Source organism: Lepisma saccharinum, chromosome 21 (assembly GCF_977018435.1).
Source record: "Lepisma saccharinum chromosome 21, izLepSacc3.1, whole genome shotgun sequence".
NCBI lineage: Eukaryota > Metazoa > Arthropoda > Insecta > Zygentoma > Lepismatidae > Lepisma > Lepisma saccharinum.
The window spans coordinates 52,891,221-52,909,062 of record NC_139249.1 but is presented as its reverse complement, the minus strand read 5'-3'; positions in this window follow the sequence as shown (position 1 = coordinate 52,909,062).

Here is a 17,842-nt window from a genome sequence, read left to right as displayed (position 1 = left end):
TCGATGAAACGGAGATAACAACAGCCCCTAAGATTGATTAATTGATTGATTTGATGTTTTAAGTCCACTTTATGCACAGTAAGGCTAATCCGGACTGGACCTACAGTTTTTTTAAAGTGGGATCAGAACCACTATATGCCTCCATCGGGTATCGAACCCGGGACACTTTAACAGCACTATTGAAAAACAAAGAGGTTGGAGGGATTAATTCATTGAGTTGGTGTTTTTTTTATGCACAGTAAGGTTGATCGCGACTGGACCTAGAGTTTAAAGTGGGATGCGAACCACAATGAACCTCCACCGGGTATCGAATCCGGGACCTTTGATTACAATGCGACGAAGCTACCACTGCGCCATGGGAAATGCAAGCAGGAATTAATTCTCATGAGAGACGCATGTTCGTAAAAACGTGATTAGTTAGTGACAAAAATATTTTGTATTTCTGTAAACTTTAGCCACACTTCACACGTTATTTGCCCCTGTAGTGTGTTACATTTGCCCTCGAGAAAGGATCAATTGTAACGCGTATTTAAAATATTAATAATGTTTAGCATATTAAAGTTAGTTGTATCCTAATTGCATAATAACAATAATAACATTTTGAAGTATTTGCATGCTAATTTTCAAGCTCCAAATGTCGATAGTTTGAGAGAAAACACCATTTGTCAAAAATGTTACAATTGACCCCGCTCTCCCCTACCAAATATTTCTTCTTGAAGAAATATTACTGAACTTGATGGTTTCCAAGGTTACGTATGCACCCAAATTGTTCTCATGTTTTCTCTCTCTAGTTTTCGTTCATGTATTTGATGGTTGCAGCCCCATTAGCCCCTTCCTTAGGTACGGCCTTGTGCACTGCACATAGCAGCCTTAAATGTGTACAATAAAATTAAATGAAAATAGATTTTGTACCACCTTTTGACACGACGGTATAGATAGAAAATGCTTTTTAAGTGTAGTTCAGAAAGTATTTTTACTACATACTACGCAACAATGAAAGGATGATTCTTAATATTGACAATGCTTTTATGCATTATTGTTGCTACAGTTTCTACTAAGGCGTGCAGAAAATCTACAAGGCGGTAAGTTTGATAAAAACAGAGAGATAGATAGAGAGAGAGAGAGAGAGAGAGAGAGAGAGAGAGAGAGAGAGAGAGAGTAAAGAGTTTTCCATTCTTCTTTTAATTGCTGTAAAATGGGGGAAAAGTTATTGACAGAAACAAAATATAAATAATTGATTGATTTAGAACATTTAGTGTCGCTTTTCTTCCACTAATCGAGAGGTTGGGGATGAATGATGATGAGGTGACGTGGAAGGAGCGACAACCACAAACTCATATGGACGACAGAACACAAGCTTCACAGAGAATTATACTGCCCGTGAGTACAGTCGCCAGAGCCTCGCTAGTCTGCAAAATGCAGTCCAGGGTGTACTGCGTGGAAGGGAGGTTCACATTTGGGTGTCTTCAAGCTGCAAGTTGGAAGCGAAAAGAATAAAATCAGAGAATAAATTTGTAACCAAGTTACTCTAGCACGTGACTGCAATAACGTATGGTGAAAAAAATTTGCACAAAGTTTGCAACCCTGCGGAACTTGCAATACTGAACACTGGCACACCATTTGAGCTGTGTAGGATCGTACGTCTACCAGTTATGTAGTGTGAAGAGCAAGAGAAGGTTGGTGTAAAAACAAGTCAGTATGGAGCTGAAAGAAGATAACCGTCGGAAAATGATCGTGTATTATTGGACAGAGAATCGTGATATTCGAAAGTCCGAGCTTGTGAAACATTTTCAACGTGTAGGATTTTCCTGTCGTACGGTTTATAATATTGTGTCACTATGATCCTGGAACTGCTGCTGTGCCCGATCCAGTGCGTTTTGCTGCCAAAACCAAAATCCCACAGAAGGTTTTGCTCTGGCTTGCCATGAGTGAGAAAGGACTGTCGAAACCTCAGTTTTTCAAGGTTGGCCTAGCACTCAACGCCGACCGGTATGTAAAGTTCTGTTTGCCTAAAGTGAAGCAGTTTATCAATGAATACCATCGTGGGGACAATGTTGTTTTCTGTCCAGATTTAGCCAGCTGCCGTTACCCTGCACAAAGTCTTGCGGCCATGGAGCACTTAGGTATCCCTTACATATCCAAAGAACATAATCCCCTAATGTTCCCCAACTGCGGCCCATTGAAGATTTCTGGGCAAATTTAAAGCGGATGGTGTATGCCAATAAATATCAACCATGGACCGTTGCAACCCTCATCCAACGGATCCGCAGATGCTTGCGCGATGTTGATACATCAACATTTGCTCCATCTATGCAGAAAGTGCCCCAAACTTGTCGCAAGACCAGCAGACTCGGTGTGAATGTGTTTGTTCATTGATGTTCAGATACCACCCTTGTATAAAAAGCAGCACACGAAAAACATCTGTGTGTTTTTGCCCTTGACCACAGAATTTTCTTTTTGAGTGCAATGTTTTTTTCACCATACGTTACGCACCAATAATGATGTGTTAACATATCGTAATCACAGATTGTACGTATACCAATTTATTTTCGAGAAAATGGGTCATTATTGTCTCCATTGCAATGCTATGATAAATACCAAAAATGATTATACAGTGATTTTAAAAGTCCTGCAGGATTCTAAAAATCTATAACTATTAAAGTAATAGGTTTATTGCAACGAAATATTGTTTGTTACACAGAGAAAACTATAAAATGGTTTGGTTCATCACCAGCTGGGCACCATTCACGTCCAAACACTCTTGCAATCTTCATTTGAATCCGAGAATTGCGTTCTGATGGTGCTCGTCCGGAATGTTGTGAATCACATCACTTACCTTGATCTGTCTGTTTCTTTTCATACAACCAGGGTCTTGACATGTCCCTACAGCCAGTAATCGCAAGGAAAAGGTCTGGTGACCTTGCAGCCCATCAAGAAACTCTCAAACTTCCAGGACAACGTGTGTTTGGGGAGGGGAGGAGGAGGGGAGGAGGAGGGGAGGGGGCACCATTTTGTTGGAAGTTGACCTCATTGATAATGCCTAACCTCTGAAGTTCCGGAACAAGGAATGTATGTCTGTAATATGTTCAGGTAGCAGTCGCCGTTCACCGTGTTCTCCTCGAAGAACATGGTCCGTGGAAACTGCGCACCAAACATTGACCTTGGGGCTATCCCGCTTGTGTGTCTCGAACGTATGTGGATTCTAAACCTACCAAATTCGGCAATTGTGTCTTATTCGCTTTTCCCGAAACATGGAACGTGACCTCATCAGAGAAAAGAATAAGAGACTGTATGTCATCACCAACATCACCGTTTAATCGGGTTAACATTAATTCAGAAAATGCCTTCCTCATGCCACATTTCCCTCTTTTCAGATCGTGCACAAATCTCAACTTGTAGGGACTGGCTTTCACTTTCTTGCGTAAGATACTGTGTAAAGTAGACCTCGCCACTCTCAGTTCCAAGGATCTTCGTTTAAGAGATTTCATTGGACTCCGTTGCACGATCTCCTGAACTGCATCCACCACATCGTAACTCCTTCTTTGCATCCCACTACGTAGCAACTCTGCTACGCTTCTCGTAGCCTTAAACTCTTCGTACCATTTCTGGGCACCTGTCTCCGCTGGAGGCGTTTTTCTAGGCGTTGTTTTGAACCTTCTCCGCTCCAAATCACAAGATTGTAACTTGGCAAGCCATAACACGCACTTGAGTTCTTTCCTGCATCGAAGCCATCTTGGAATCACGTGATCGATCACTTGCACACACGTCACTCAGCAGTGTGGGCAGAAATTTTCTTCTGTGTAAAAAGACAATATTTCGTTGTAATACACATATTACTTTAAAGTTTAAGCTTCTTAGAATCCTGCGGGACTTTTGAAACACACTGTTTTTCTGTATACAATAATTATCATAATGTAAGCTTTACTTTTACTGTTTTTAATAAGAAATGTAATGCTATAGTTAACTAATTGAAAATCATATATTCATTGCATTACTTAAATAGTAATATAAGATGGGTCTGGTGCTAATATTGATCGATATTTTAATGATCACTAATCGCAACAACAATAACAAGAATTGACGACTAAAAGTGGCAAACGATGTAAGTGCCAAAAACGAAAGTGTTGGTAAATCGCATCGTTCCGCACATCAGCCCGTAAGAACGTGCACACTAGTGACCTCTTTACACGCCCTTTGAACTACTTAGAGGGCTACCAGCCACATTTCACGTTTACCACATTATAAAGCATGGCACATTTCACACTTTAACGTGGAAAACAGTGTTTGAATTATTGTGGCACTTACAGCGTTTACCAATTTTAGTCTTCAATTACAGAGTACCGTTATGTAATACAATTTCCTTCATATTGGAAGTTAACATGTACAAATTATCAAATATTTTACAAGATAATTTCAGGGGAAATGAATAAAGAATTTAAAATAGGGAGAAAATACGATTGAGAATAAAGAATAGGGAGAACAGAGGGGGAAGGGTGTTCATGTATTTAATAATCGAGAGGAGAACTAGGTTTAGTGTTGAGGAGTCCTGTCTTGTTTGAGGCTGTAGTAACTTACAATGTACTTTAAAAAAAATGCCTAGATCGAAATTGATTTGCTACATACCGTCATATCGGGGCTCTTTGGCTAAGGTGCAAAACATAGGCAATCTTGTTGCTGGCTCATTCCATGTCAAATCAACCAATGGGCTGATCATTGACATCTCAAAAATTGATAAAATTTGGTACAGTGGTAGTACGAGTACAAAAAATTTCGAAGTTTTGAAAAATTACAAAATTCAAATACCAAAATCATGTAGCATTTCAAATGAATGCTTATTATAAACAGATGAGAATTACACCAATTTGAGCTCTGCAGGTTAAATAATTTTTGACCTATAGCTGTTTAATGAATTCAAAATGATGTCGAATTTTAGAATTTTGCTTTTCTGAAAGTCAATGAGCTAAAAAACTATGAGCCCAAAAAATCTGAAATTTGGCAGTTTCTTTTCCTCTTGATAGGTAAGGTGAATAAAGAAAAACAATATTTAAAAATATATGAATCCTAAAGATTCAAAAATAGTTTTTCATTGGTTGATTTGACATGGAATGGCCCAGCTGTGTTAGTGATCCCCACTCCACCGAAAAACAAGTCAGAACCCTTTTTTCTTTGGACTTCGCGCCGACTACAGTGACAGAATGGTTAGCACAGAGGGATACGATGCCAGGAGTCCCGGGTTCGAATCGTTACGTGACCACTCATCAATTTCATCATACCAAGAAGCTTCCGCATCATCGCTATTAGCCATTAGGGCCGCAAATGCAACTTACAAAAACATAAATCTCATGGGCCTCCCCGATGGAGCAGTAGTAGTGTCGTCGCCTTGTAATGAAGGGGTCCCGGGTTCGATTCGCGGTGGAGATACATAGTTGCGGATCCCATAGGTCCAGTCTCGATTAGTCTTTCGATGCATAAAGTCGACATACTCTAAAGCAATCAATCAATTAAATCACGACACTAGATTGTATTCGCCACTACATTTAGCATACTTAAGTAGGTTGCCGCTCACTAAGAACTTAACCTCAAATAATTTACTGATCCAGTCAAGTGGCTACTGTGCTATTCAATGAAGAGGTGAATAACTGCTAATGCTAACTGACCTATGGACCATCCTGTATAAATGCAGATGTCGCCGAATCCTGTTTCACAAACCCTACACTACACGTTGTTTGAGAACTTAGTTCTAACCACACTACACTCTTTCCCGGTAATCTCTGGAGCAAGGGAACGGAAACAGGTGTCTGTGCAAGTATGAATCTAGGGTGCTCGACCAATTAACGGTTGAGAAGAGAAGTGAGTGCATGGAAGGGGAAAACGCAGTTTTCAGGCAAAAACGAGACGAGAATTTTACACCGAAGAGTGTGAGAAACGACACGGGCCTCTTCTGTCTAAAGAAAAATATTCACTGCGCATCCGCGAACAACAGGCCGAGGCGACACTGCGGAATTTCCGGAATGTCTGGAGTAAGAGAACGCGAACGCGTCCTGCGCGCACGTTGCGGTGTGTGCCTCGTCCAATGAGCGCGCGGAGGGGAAGGGTCGCGCGGGAGGGGGGACTCGACTGTTCATTCGCAGTCCAGTAGTTCTGTGGGAATTCTGCATTCGAGCGCCGCATAGTCTGGCCCCGCCCACAAGCTTTCGCCTCTGCGCGTCCCTCCTCCAGACATTCCGGAAAAGGAATATAGATTGGCATATTAAAACACGTGCGTCCAGTCTGTCCATCAACTACAGCGAGCCTCTGCAGTTCTAACAATCCAGCCAGCATCTTTGATTTTCCCCTCCCCTCTTGCTCCCTTGTATTGTGACGAAGAGAAAGTGGAGGGGGTCCAGGATCCGGCCTTCCCTCCGGACATGCTCATCCAGTGTTGCCAAGTTTCCGTCACGTTCTTGGCCTCCGCATTGGAGAGCTGCTGCCCTAGATCGGAAGGGAATTCTCTCAGCCTTGGCAAATACTTTCTGGGTCGCGGACAGATCGTTGACTTCGGATGCGGTTGACGTGCGCAGACATCTTGTAAATACCAAAGGGCGGTGATGAGTTTCAACACTTAACAATGTCACGATGACTTCAATGACTATACGAGTGATGAGGGCACAGGTGAGTACCACGGTACTAATTACATAGATGGAAAGTACAATTATGAGATTTTCATTCGTGGCAATATCCTTTTATAAATGTATATACAGAGTCGTTATAAGTTATGGAACGCATTTATGGCGTCTGACTATCATGTGAGAGACCCGGGTTCGATCCCCGGTGGGGGAGAATCTGAATTTTTTCCATCTGTTCAAGCGGCTCCGGCGTCCACCCAGCGTCTATAAAGTATTTATCTGCAGGAAACTCTGGGGGGTAAAGACGGCTAGGGTCGTGGCGCTGATCACATAACCCCCACTTTCGGCCGTGATCTTGTAAGTGTGTAGCCTTAACTCCACACCCCCTACACGCTTTCATGACATGGTGCACAGGCGAGCACTTTATTTTCTTCTTTAAAATGTAAAGTTGCCCCCCCCCCATATAGCACCATGTTATGAAGGCACATTCAGAGGGTGTGGAGGTAGGGTCCTACACATTCTCGATTTCGGCCATGTTTGGATGTGATGTGATCAGCTCCACGCTCCGGCCGCCCTTATCACCCAGTCCATTGATTTGAGGCTGGGTAAGCTCCCAGCTTTATGCGGCGACTATAACAATGCATTAAAGAGCAATACGCAAGCGATACAATAGAATCCATTAGTGGTGACGTCACAAGCAGACGACGAGATGAAACAGAGTCTACACAACGAGAAAACGTGTTTTCTTCCTATCCAATCCAATACTATTTTCCTTCGGAAGGGGTAGCTTTAATTATTGGGACAGCAGTTATGAAACAAAATTATGAATACGTATCGTACATCAATGTAAAAACTCAATATGCTGACCAAGGCAGACATTTATTTTATTATAAAACATAAACTAAACGTAACGTTTTATCCTTCTAGCAAGGTCTTCTTCAGACTCTGTACCAAGTAAAAATGTAACAAGGTACATAACAGGACGATATATATACACAAAAATACTTCCCTCCAGACTATTAGAAAGTAGTTCTGGAACAATATAGCAGGTGGGTTTCCCTTGTCAGCATATTGAGTTTTTCGTATAATGGAAACAAGGCTTAATGGTGTTATATCAATGTAAAGATGAGATTTCGGAGAATACGACTATATATCACACATACCTTACAGAGGATAAGGTAAAGAATAACCAGAGTAAGAAAATCATGCATTTTCATAACATTCCAGTTCTGAGCACAGCAGAAGCCGATCCGAAGTTTACCCGATCTCAAGTCGGCCACGCTGCCGCTATGGATGATGGGAAACCAGCGGAAACCAGCAGGTTCAGGCTATTGAACCGACGGCACCCATTGCCTGAGATTTCTTTTGGAGCATTACTAATCTTTACTAGATTTCCTACTCCATTTAATCTTTACATTATCATCTGTAATCTATATATGTTATATACGTATAGACGTATTCTCCGAAATCTCATCTTTACATTGATGTACGATGCACATCACAATTATGTTTCGTAACTGCTGTCACAATAATTAAAGGTACCCATTCCGAAGTGAAATAGCATTGAATTGGATAGGATGAAAAGCACGTGTTTATTTGTTTAGATTCAGTCCCAGCGCGTCGTCTGCTGTAACGTCACACTATTGGACTCCATCTTTCATTAGTTGCACACGACTAAGAGTTTGTATCTAAATCGACCGGTGGCGCCATGGTGGCGCCATGGTGGCAAGGTACGGAACCTCAGACAAGAGAAAGCTATGTGCGTTCTTTTGTTTCATGAAACCAAATCTGTGATATAACATCTCTGGATATCTTTCTTTGGGTCTTTGTCAAAGGCATTTTGTACACAACGAAAGTTAGTTACATTGTGGATGTATTAAACGTAATGATGAATCAAAAAAACGAGTCAGTGAAGTTAGAAGAATACCTGCCCAAATGGTTCATAACACATAGAGATATATTTTACGTGCTACTGTCACGGTATCCAGTAACATGTGAAAAAACACCGTTCGATATTATTCATTTTTGTCTATTGATTCATATTATGTTTAAATGTAAAGTGTGAGGTTTGGTTTATTGTGTGGTAAAATTGGTATCCGAGCCAGACATCGGGAGTTGGGAGACGGGTTTTTCTGAGTGACAGCCGAACTGTCAATACGGCAAAGTACATGGCATATTTGCACCAAAGCGGGTCGTCAGGGAGAAAGGATGGGCTTATTTTGGTCAGGACCAACGGAGGATTCGCCGCGGGAGGGCAAAACTAATTACTTTTCACGGATGACCAGGATAATCAGCTGGAGCCCAAGCTAGCAAGAACCGAGGACACGCCTTGTGACCGCATTTCGAGACAATGGACCGAGGTCATTTCCATCTCTTCGGAAACCCAAGTAAAGCCACTGTAACGTCTTTTCAACGGACAATTTTGAATCTGATATAAATCTGCTGCACTTCGAGTTCACCACACAGTTTTATCCAGATTTTGTAGAGAGAGCACGCTACACTCTCGCGTGACTACTGTTTTGTCTTCGTGGACTTTGTTTTTCTTGTATACCGTGAGCGAGTTACCGATAGTGAGTTTACCAGTGTGTGTTTTATTCTTTGAAGCATTTCGCGGTGGTTTGTTTTTTACCAAGCGTGGACTACCTTAAAGATGGCCGGCTAAAAAGATAGAGAAGGGAGGCTGTCGCCTTCCCCGACGCCTCCAATGATTCACCACCACCATCCGGTGTAGCCAGCCGACGCCAAAGCGGACACCAATGCCGACACCACCGACGCGCAGCGCCGCGAAGCCAACCATTGCCAAACGCCCAGGAGGACGGTACCAGTTCGACGTCCAGCAGAAGCCCGTTACCAGAGAGAGAGAGAGAGAGAGAGAGAGAGAGAGAGTGAGAGAGAAGGATGATTCCAGATCAACGCCCGACAGAAGCCCAATGAGAGAGGGAGAGAGATGATTCCAGGACGACGTTTGATTGATGACCGCACACAACATAGATTCCGGACCGACGAGTGAGAACGTACAGCCGACGCTTGTAAGAAGAGAGACACGCGACGTTCTATGTAAGTGAAAGTGACCAATATCGTCGCAAGCATCCTTCGCCGCGTTCGACCTCGAAGAACATTTTCGCCGCAAAGGAACCTTGTGCAAATTCCCGCATCCAGGAAAGATGAACGATCACACGATGTAGCAGAGTCCGATAGAGTATTCTTCAGATGGTCTATGTCCATGTAAGCATGTATTGTTTGTATCAACGCCGTACTGTAAATGCCGAAGTCTCACTGATTCGCAAAAGTGACTCAGGAAGCTCGAACCTAACTTCCGTGCCTGATATTTTTGAGTAATGTTATATAAAAGGTCGTTTCATGTTCATATGTAATAATTTGATTGTCTGCATTCAGAGTTAGAAACTCCATTCCATTACGTTAATTTTTCGTGTAACTTCTCAAAGTGTACTCCTTTTTCGTGAAACCAACGGCCCAGTCGCGTCAATTAGCTTGTCAAAGGTTGACTGATTAGCATTTTAATTTGTTGAAAGCGTATTTTATATTGCAAGGTCGTGCGAGTGTAGTATACTTTTTTTGCATAGTGTTTTTTGTTGTATTTTTTTCTCGCGCCGACGATTGATTTGTGTATTCCGGCAGCTGGAGCCGATTAAGTTTCGCATCACTATGTAATGCTGTAATTGTTCTCAATGGACGAGGGAGGCTTGTGTGCATTACCCCCGTCCCAGAAACTTGGTAAATGTCGTGCTTACGACTTGATGCGTACGTTCATTCGAACGAAAGGTTTAACTACGCTGACCAAATTGTTTGAGATAACTGCTTTCCGAGGGCTGGAGCATATTTGATTTAAAAGAGCACAGGAGCGGGCAGACTAATGACCTAAATTCACGTAAAGGTTCAAACAAAAAGGAAATGGTATGTTCATTAGATCCATGATATTGTATGTATATTCCCATGTGGAATACCTCAGAAGTGAGAATGAGAGAGAGAGAGCGAGTGAGGCGATGTAAACCGTTTGTTGATTCCAATATTTTTTTTTGTTGATACAATATATTTATATTTTTACCGTTCGTCAGTGTTATCATTTGATGTTTTTCAGGTATCTGGTATAATGTTATTAGTGTGTTTTTATTGTTCGAGTCTACAAATCTAAGGTAAACCAAAAAGTGTAACATTTCAAAGTATTTATCCCTGCCTCGCATTAGTACAACAATAAACGACCGTCTCAGTACCGAACTAAAAAACCTGGACCGTAAATAAAAGTCAGGACCGGTTTCCTGTACCCATAATGACGTCTGGCCCCGTGCCGGGGTATGAAAGATACGTCATTTCGGCGACCGGGAGTGGACGTATTACGCTACACATAGAGCAACTGTTGAAGTTATTTAATGCGGTGGGATGTTGCATATGTTGTAAATAAAACTGTTATTGTCTTAGAAGACAAATAAATAAATGCGAGTATTTTACTTTATTCTTTTGTTGTTCATTCTTGAAATGTGCTAAAATTTATAACAAAGAATCATCTTGTATAACCATGCCGAGAAGTATGACAAAATATGCGCGTAAATCCAAGAGCAAACATTATCAACGCCTATGGCAAAAAAAAAAAATAGTCGTACTGTCTGCATTCATGAGTTAGAAACTCCATTCCATTACGTTAATTTTTCGTGTAACTTGTCGAAGTGTGCTCCTTTTTTGTGACACCAACGGCCCAGTCGCGTCAATTAGCTTGTCAAAGGTTCATTCGTCAGCAAGAAGTGTTCTTCGCCAAACTGTTGAAATCATTCGTACACTCTTGCCTGTGACATCGTTTGTTCTCCATACTGTGCAAGAAATCTTCTCATAATTTCAAGTGGCTTCAGGTTCTCCATGGAATTTGATCATACAACGCTGGTGTACAGCTACACACACATTATTTGCCACCATGTTTGCTAAAGTTACTGCGCATGCGCCCACTTCATCGGGGCGAACGGGCAATACTCACCAAGGATGAAGGTTCATCCTCGGGCAGTTTTATCGTTATCGCCCCTTTTACCACTTTCTTATTCACAAATGTCTCGGTGAACATTGAACGACCCTTGTAGACGTTTCTGCCAAGCAAATATTATTTCCATCGTTGGTAGGTTTTTACAAATATAAACGAAGTATGCATTACTGATTTCGATTATTGATCAAAAGAGAGAAACAGAGATGTTCAGAGAAAAATCATACTTTTTCAACTCGGTAAGTTTCGCATTTATGGCTGGAATGGTTTCAAAAAAAAGCGCATCGTGTAAAATGCATGTATTGTTGACTTGCAATTATCTGATGCACATAAAAAAACAGATGGCCCAATGAAAATAATACAAGTTGCGTTAAAAGTAGCATTTCCTAGGACTTCAGATTTTCAATATTCCGAGTTTCCGAGATAACTGTAGATCACTTTTAACGAGTGATATTTTTCACGGTCAGAGAGACTCAGCGATCGAGGTAGTTTACCAGGATAAGAATGCCCCCGTAGTTTTGGCGTTATAGTAGATTTTTCAACTGTAAGCACAGACAGACTAATCGGGACTGGACCTACAATTTAAAGTGGGATCAGAACCACTGTGCAAAGTCCCTCTACCGGGTATCGAAGCCGGGAAGCGATAATATGTTTCACTTTAAATTTGGTCCAATTGCGTTTAGCCTATTGATGCATAAAGTGGACTTAAAAGAAGACTCAAACGCACATACTTGTAATTATCGTCCTAATTGGTTGTACTTATTCTAATTACGTTGGGGAGGTTTAATGAAATATAATATTATAGTATTTACTTTTATGTTGTACAGTAGCTTATGTCAGTGAGGGTTCATAACATGTGAGAGAGATGATTCAGACATTATTTTTTTTCTTTAACTAGTGGAATGCAAACAAGGGCGTTAAACGCTGTGGAATATCAAACGCTACTGTCTAATGTGTCGAGAGAGGGAATCTGGAGACAGTAAAAAAAGAAGAATTCATGTTGTTTTTTTTTTATGTACTCATTACGATTCTCACCTCGACGATGGCGCAGTGATAGCGTCGTCGCTTTGCAATCAAGGTGTCTTGGGTTCGATACCCGGTAGAGGCACATAGTGGTTCGGATCCTACATTAAAGTGTATGTCCAATCACGATTTTCCTTACTGTGCATAAAGTGGACTCCAACTTAATCAATCATTACGATTCTCAAAGATTAAATGGGTTTTAATTAGTTACTCATATATCAATATGCAAATTTAATACGTTATGAAATAAATTATTTAAGATTGAAACAAATTGGACATATTTGATCCTAAATATGATTATTGTTCAAGAACTTTCTTTTCTAAATACCTGTGTTATGAATGTCCATTTTGCTTCATCCATGTACTCGTAGCAATGTCGTTAACGCTGAATGTTTGGTTAGGAATTCTCATGATGTTTTCGACTCCTATATTCTGTCCAGAGAATCTTTGGAGCGAACGAAAGGAAACAAGTCTCTGCGCAAGTAGTGACTCCGGAGGGGTCGAACAATGCATGCGTGAAAGGGAATGGGCTTGCGTGGAGGAGGAGAGACGAATGCGCGACCTTGCTCAAGGGATTCCCGGGATAGAATACACTAACTAAATTGTTTTTTGTAATTAAGAGCAATTTTGACTGAGAATCAGAAATCTTAATATCAAAACGATAAGAACTGGTGGTGTAGAAAAGATGTCGCAAAGAGAGAGAGAGAGGTCCATTTCTCGTGAACTATTATTTAGCTTCCTTTCCTTCTTTATTCAGCATAACGTAAATTTAAATGTTTTCACCTGTTTAGCATGTTTGCTTTTACTGTCTGAAAACTTGCTTTTCTTTTGCAAATTTATACTTTTGGTGTACGTAACTTTTCCTTTCGAAACCTGTAATTATTTTCGTACGTAAATTTTACTTTGCAAACCTGTAGTAATTCTTGTGTGAAACATTTCCTTTACAAACCTGTGGTTATTTTGTGTGCAACTTTTCTTTTCTAAACCTGTACTTATTCTTGTATGTAAGCTTTTCATGCAAATCTGTAACTACTCTTACGATTAATTTGTTCTTTGTAAGCACGTTTTCTGCTTCGAGTGTCATCATGGCATTGATGTTCCTTGTGAGTGTGTCACTTCATCAATTTTAATTAATCATCACTCATCCTCATCGTCGTGATTAGAAGTGGAAGAAATGGGAAGCAATATTCGAAAACGCAGAGACACACCTGTTCGCTGTATCTCCCTCCCTCTCTCGCTGCACACGAACACACACACACACATACACTATATATATATATATATATATATATATATATATATATATATATATATATATAGGGTGGGCCATATTGATGGGACACATTTCAAATGCATATGTGGAGCATGTATGTAGGAAGCAACATTTATTACCAAATATATGGAAAACACTGCCAAAGAACGGGAGTTTTGCACTGTGTTCAGTGTTTGAAGATTACATCCCTGAGATGGACACCATCTTCACGCTTCGTCCTTAAAGGGAGCATTTACGTTATCGCAACACCGTAATGTACTCGGTAAATTGATAATGATGGCGCAAAATTAAAGGCAAAGTAAGAAAAGAGAGAAAGTGTGTGTGTGTGTGTGTGTACGCGTATATACAGAAACACAGACACACATACGCACAAGCACACAACTACAAAACCTGTAATTGTGGCTGTTTTATGAAATAGAGGTTGTTTATTAGGGTATAGTGATATGAACAAAGGATAAAATTTCGAACGAAAGGGGTCTTAATTTTTTCCCTTCTAGTCACGGTAGATCCCCCTAAAATATATTTGCTCTCAGACAACATCTTCTGTTGGCACATACCGGAAATGTCAACAATAATGACGATTAAGATATTAAGGGTTCACGCAGACTTCGTCTTCGGTGCCCTAGGTTCGCCGTATCGAGTGAGTTGTGTGTCTCAATGAATAAGGAAAGACATCTGGCACCGTTCATCGAAAGGAAGAAAGCAGTGGACCAAAACCAGCGGAAAAAAATATTAACAAATGTAATGATTCGTGTGCTGATACCGTGAATCAAACCTTTTATATTTCTGTTATAACGTTTACAATATTGAGACGAAAGAATGATTAAGAATTGCTGCCCCAAGGGAAACGAAGGGCGTAGTGTATTGGTTAGAGTTCTTGAAAGCATTGATTGCGGTCCTAGGTTCGATCCTCCATACTACAAAACACATTTCCCCTTCTATTAAACAAGAGCATGGTAACATTATTTGTAATAGCAGTGTAAAGTGGCTACATTGTTCTGCATCTGGAATGAACATATATAAAAAAAACAAATAAATGAATTGACACACGTTCAAAGGGATATTTTCATGTATAAGATCATGAATTATGATACTCTAACGATAATTCTATACTCGTTTAAAGACATTGACAAATATAAAATTTGTGGCAATTCAGGATATACTAATTGTACCCCTTTTCCCACTCGAGATCAATGCAAGGATACCTTCCCAAATATCGAATGAAAAGTTTTCAACATGTGCAATTCTCCGTTAAATGTTTTCGCCGATTCGTTCTACCTTCGTTCTCTTTGTTACAAACAAGTATTCTTTGCACATTACATGTAGGAGGAGAGTTGCATCTACATTTCACGTTGGTCAGCTCCTTCTATCCGCTTTCAGGAGCGACAGCTTGTAGGGTAATGGTTACCGTTAAGGATTGTCAATCTGATGGTTGTAGGTTCAAACCCCTCCGGTAGCAGAAAATTTTCGTAAGTTTTAGACACATCCCATTGTGTTCACGCTGTGTGAAACGGAATGATACCGTTTAGAATTAACGATGGGGGGAAGGGAAATATTAAATTACATCTTCATTTCAACGAACCGAGAAGTCGAGAAAAATTGGGTAATTCTTATAAATGTTAAAATTACATTCATGTTTTTAGTGGTATAATCGCAGGTAAAAATTAATGATCTTACGTGAAAGATTTCATCTTGCTCTGAACTCAGCCAAAATGCATATGGCACCGATCTAATACATTCTCCAATATGTTTCAAAGCGTTATTGAGTGTTTTGTTTCATGTAGATAATTTGATCATTGCATCAATTCTTGACGCCGAGACGATATTTTCTCCAAGTACCTCTTCTCTCCTCTCGTTTCCATTTTCTTCTATTTTCTCTTCTCCTTCTTATTCCTCTCTCCCCTCCTTCTCCTCTGCTTTTATCTCATATCACCTTCTCTATTTTTTTCGCATCATGTCTCCATCCCGCTCTTTTCCACTCCTCTTATCTCCTTTCCTTTCTTAGATTTCCGACTCCACTGCACTCTTCTCCTCTTCTTGTCATTCCCTTTTACTCTCTTTTACTCTACTCTCCACTCCCCTCTTCTCGTCTCCTCCTCTCATTTCCTCTCCTCTCGGTTTCCTCTTCCCTTCTTTGATGCATTTTCGATTTTTCCTTTCTTCTCATTACTTCTCATCTCCTCGTCTATCCTCTCTTTCTTCTCTCCTCTACTTTTCCTATTCTCCTTTCGCTTTCTCTTTCTTCTCTCCTCTACCTTTCCTCTTCTCCTCTCGCTTTCTCTTTCTCCTCTCCTTTGTCGCCTTTAATTTTCTCTAACCTCTTATCCATTCCTTAGGATCATCAGCGATGAAATACAAGAAAACCTAGTTTCTTTCTTTTAGAAAGAAATTCGTCATTTGCGATATAATATTGATATATTTTATAATTTTATACAAAAATACTTCTTTTAATTTCTTTCGCGTATTTCACAAATATCTATTGTGCATATGGCAATCCTGGAATCGAGCCTAACTCTACACGCAACCCACCAACGCCTTGTGTAAATTGGGTTGCCTAGTTTAAAATGTCTTGTCCTAAAACTTTTGAGAGACACTGTACAGGAAGTGGATGTAGAAACCTGAAGGGGATGAAAAAGAAGAAGAATTAAAAAATGCACGGTTGTGTTTACTTACATGCTTTAACCTACTATAAACTTATTACATAGTATTGTGAAAGACATTTTTTTTATATATATTCCCACATGAAAACTTATTTTCTTTCGCTTCCTGCAGAGATTCCCGGAACAGAGTGTTGTTTTTCTGAATGTCCTGTTAAAGCTTTTATCATTTTATAATTGTTTGTTACGAATTTAGAGAATTAACGTCCGGACGCATATAATTAATTTGGTCTGTCCAGTTTTATTTATCTTCTTACAAGAACAGTAACGAAAAATGCAGCAGTCCAGATGTTCTATACTTCGTCATGGATATCGTGCATAACATTACGCAACGAACCTCACGGATCCTTTGCAATGTCACATAAGCTTTAGTAAAACGCTTAGTAAGCATTTGGGAATTGTGACATCTGGCTCTTTCAGCCTTGTTTATTTTTGCGGCCCCGTTCATATTGTTATGTGGAAAACTTTCACCTGCAACATCCCGACGTCCTACATTCACGAGGCATTTGTCCTTAGGCGCACGTGTAATTAAATTCAGTGCTAATAGACTGTGCTTCCCCTCTTGCGGCTGGGAAAAATGTCTACGGTGAAATACCTCTTATTTGCAAAGCGTAGCGGTTTGGATGCATCTGCTTTTGATCCGAATTGCCACGGCTTTTTGATTACAACTAAACGTAGAGAATACAACTCCACGTGTCAAACTTTAGTGTACAACTACACGTATCTCCCATGTGTTTACATGCTTTTTTGAGTATGTAAAAGGTCGACATTTATATATTTACCTGATCATAGACAATAGTAGGGCCCTATTCTAAAACATTAAACCATTTTTAGGTGTTCGGAATACAATGACCACCGTTAATTATTCAATGATTCCATTTTTTATTCTTTTTCTTTTGTCTTGTGTGTTATATGTTCCTGAAATACAATATATAGAAATTCAAGTTGCGAAAAACTGCTGATAACTTGGTGCTTCGTTAGTGAATATATGTGCATATTTGACAATTTCTTCGTGTTCAGGACATGAAGAACATTCTGTACACAATCACCTATTTTTAGAAGTTGATCGTATCGTATTTTCAATCAATTTGCTGGATTTATTAGAAGTATGCATTCTCGGTTTTGACACCTGGAAGCTGAGAATGGTAGGAGGGAATGGATAGTGGTTGTCGGGTAAGGGAAATGCTGTTACTTTCATATCCTAGTATATGATATTGATATTTAACAAAGATAAGTAAAATGCTTTCAAATTGGTACGTTTTATTTCTTCCTATTTTACTTTTTATTCTAGCTTAAATAG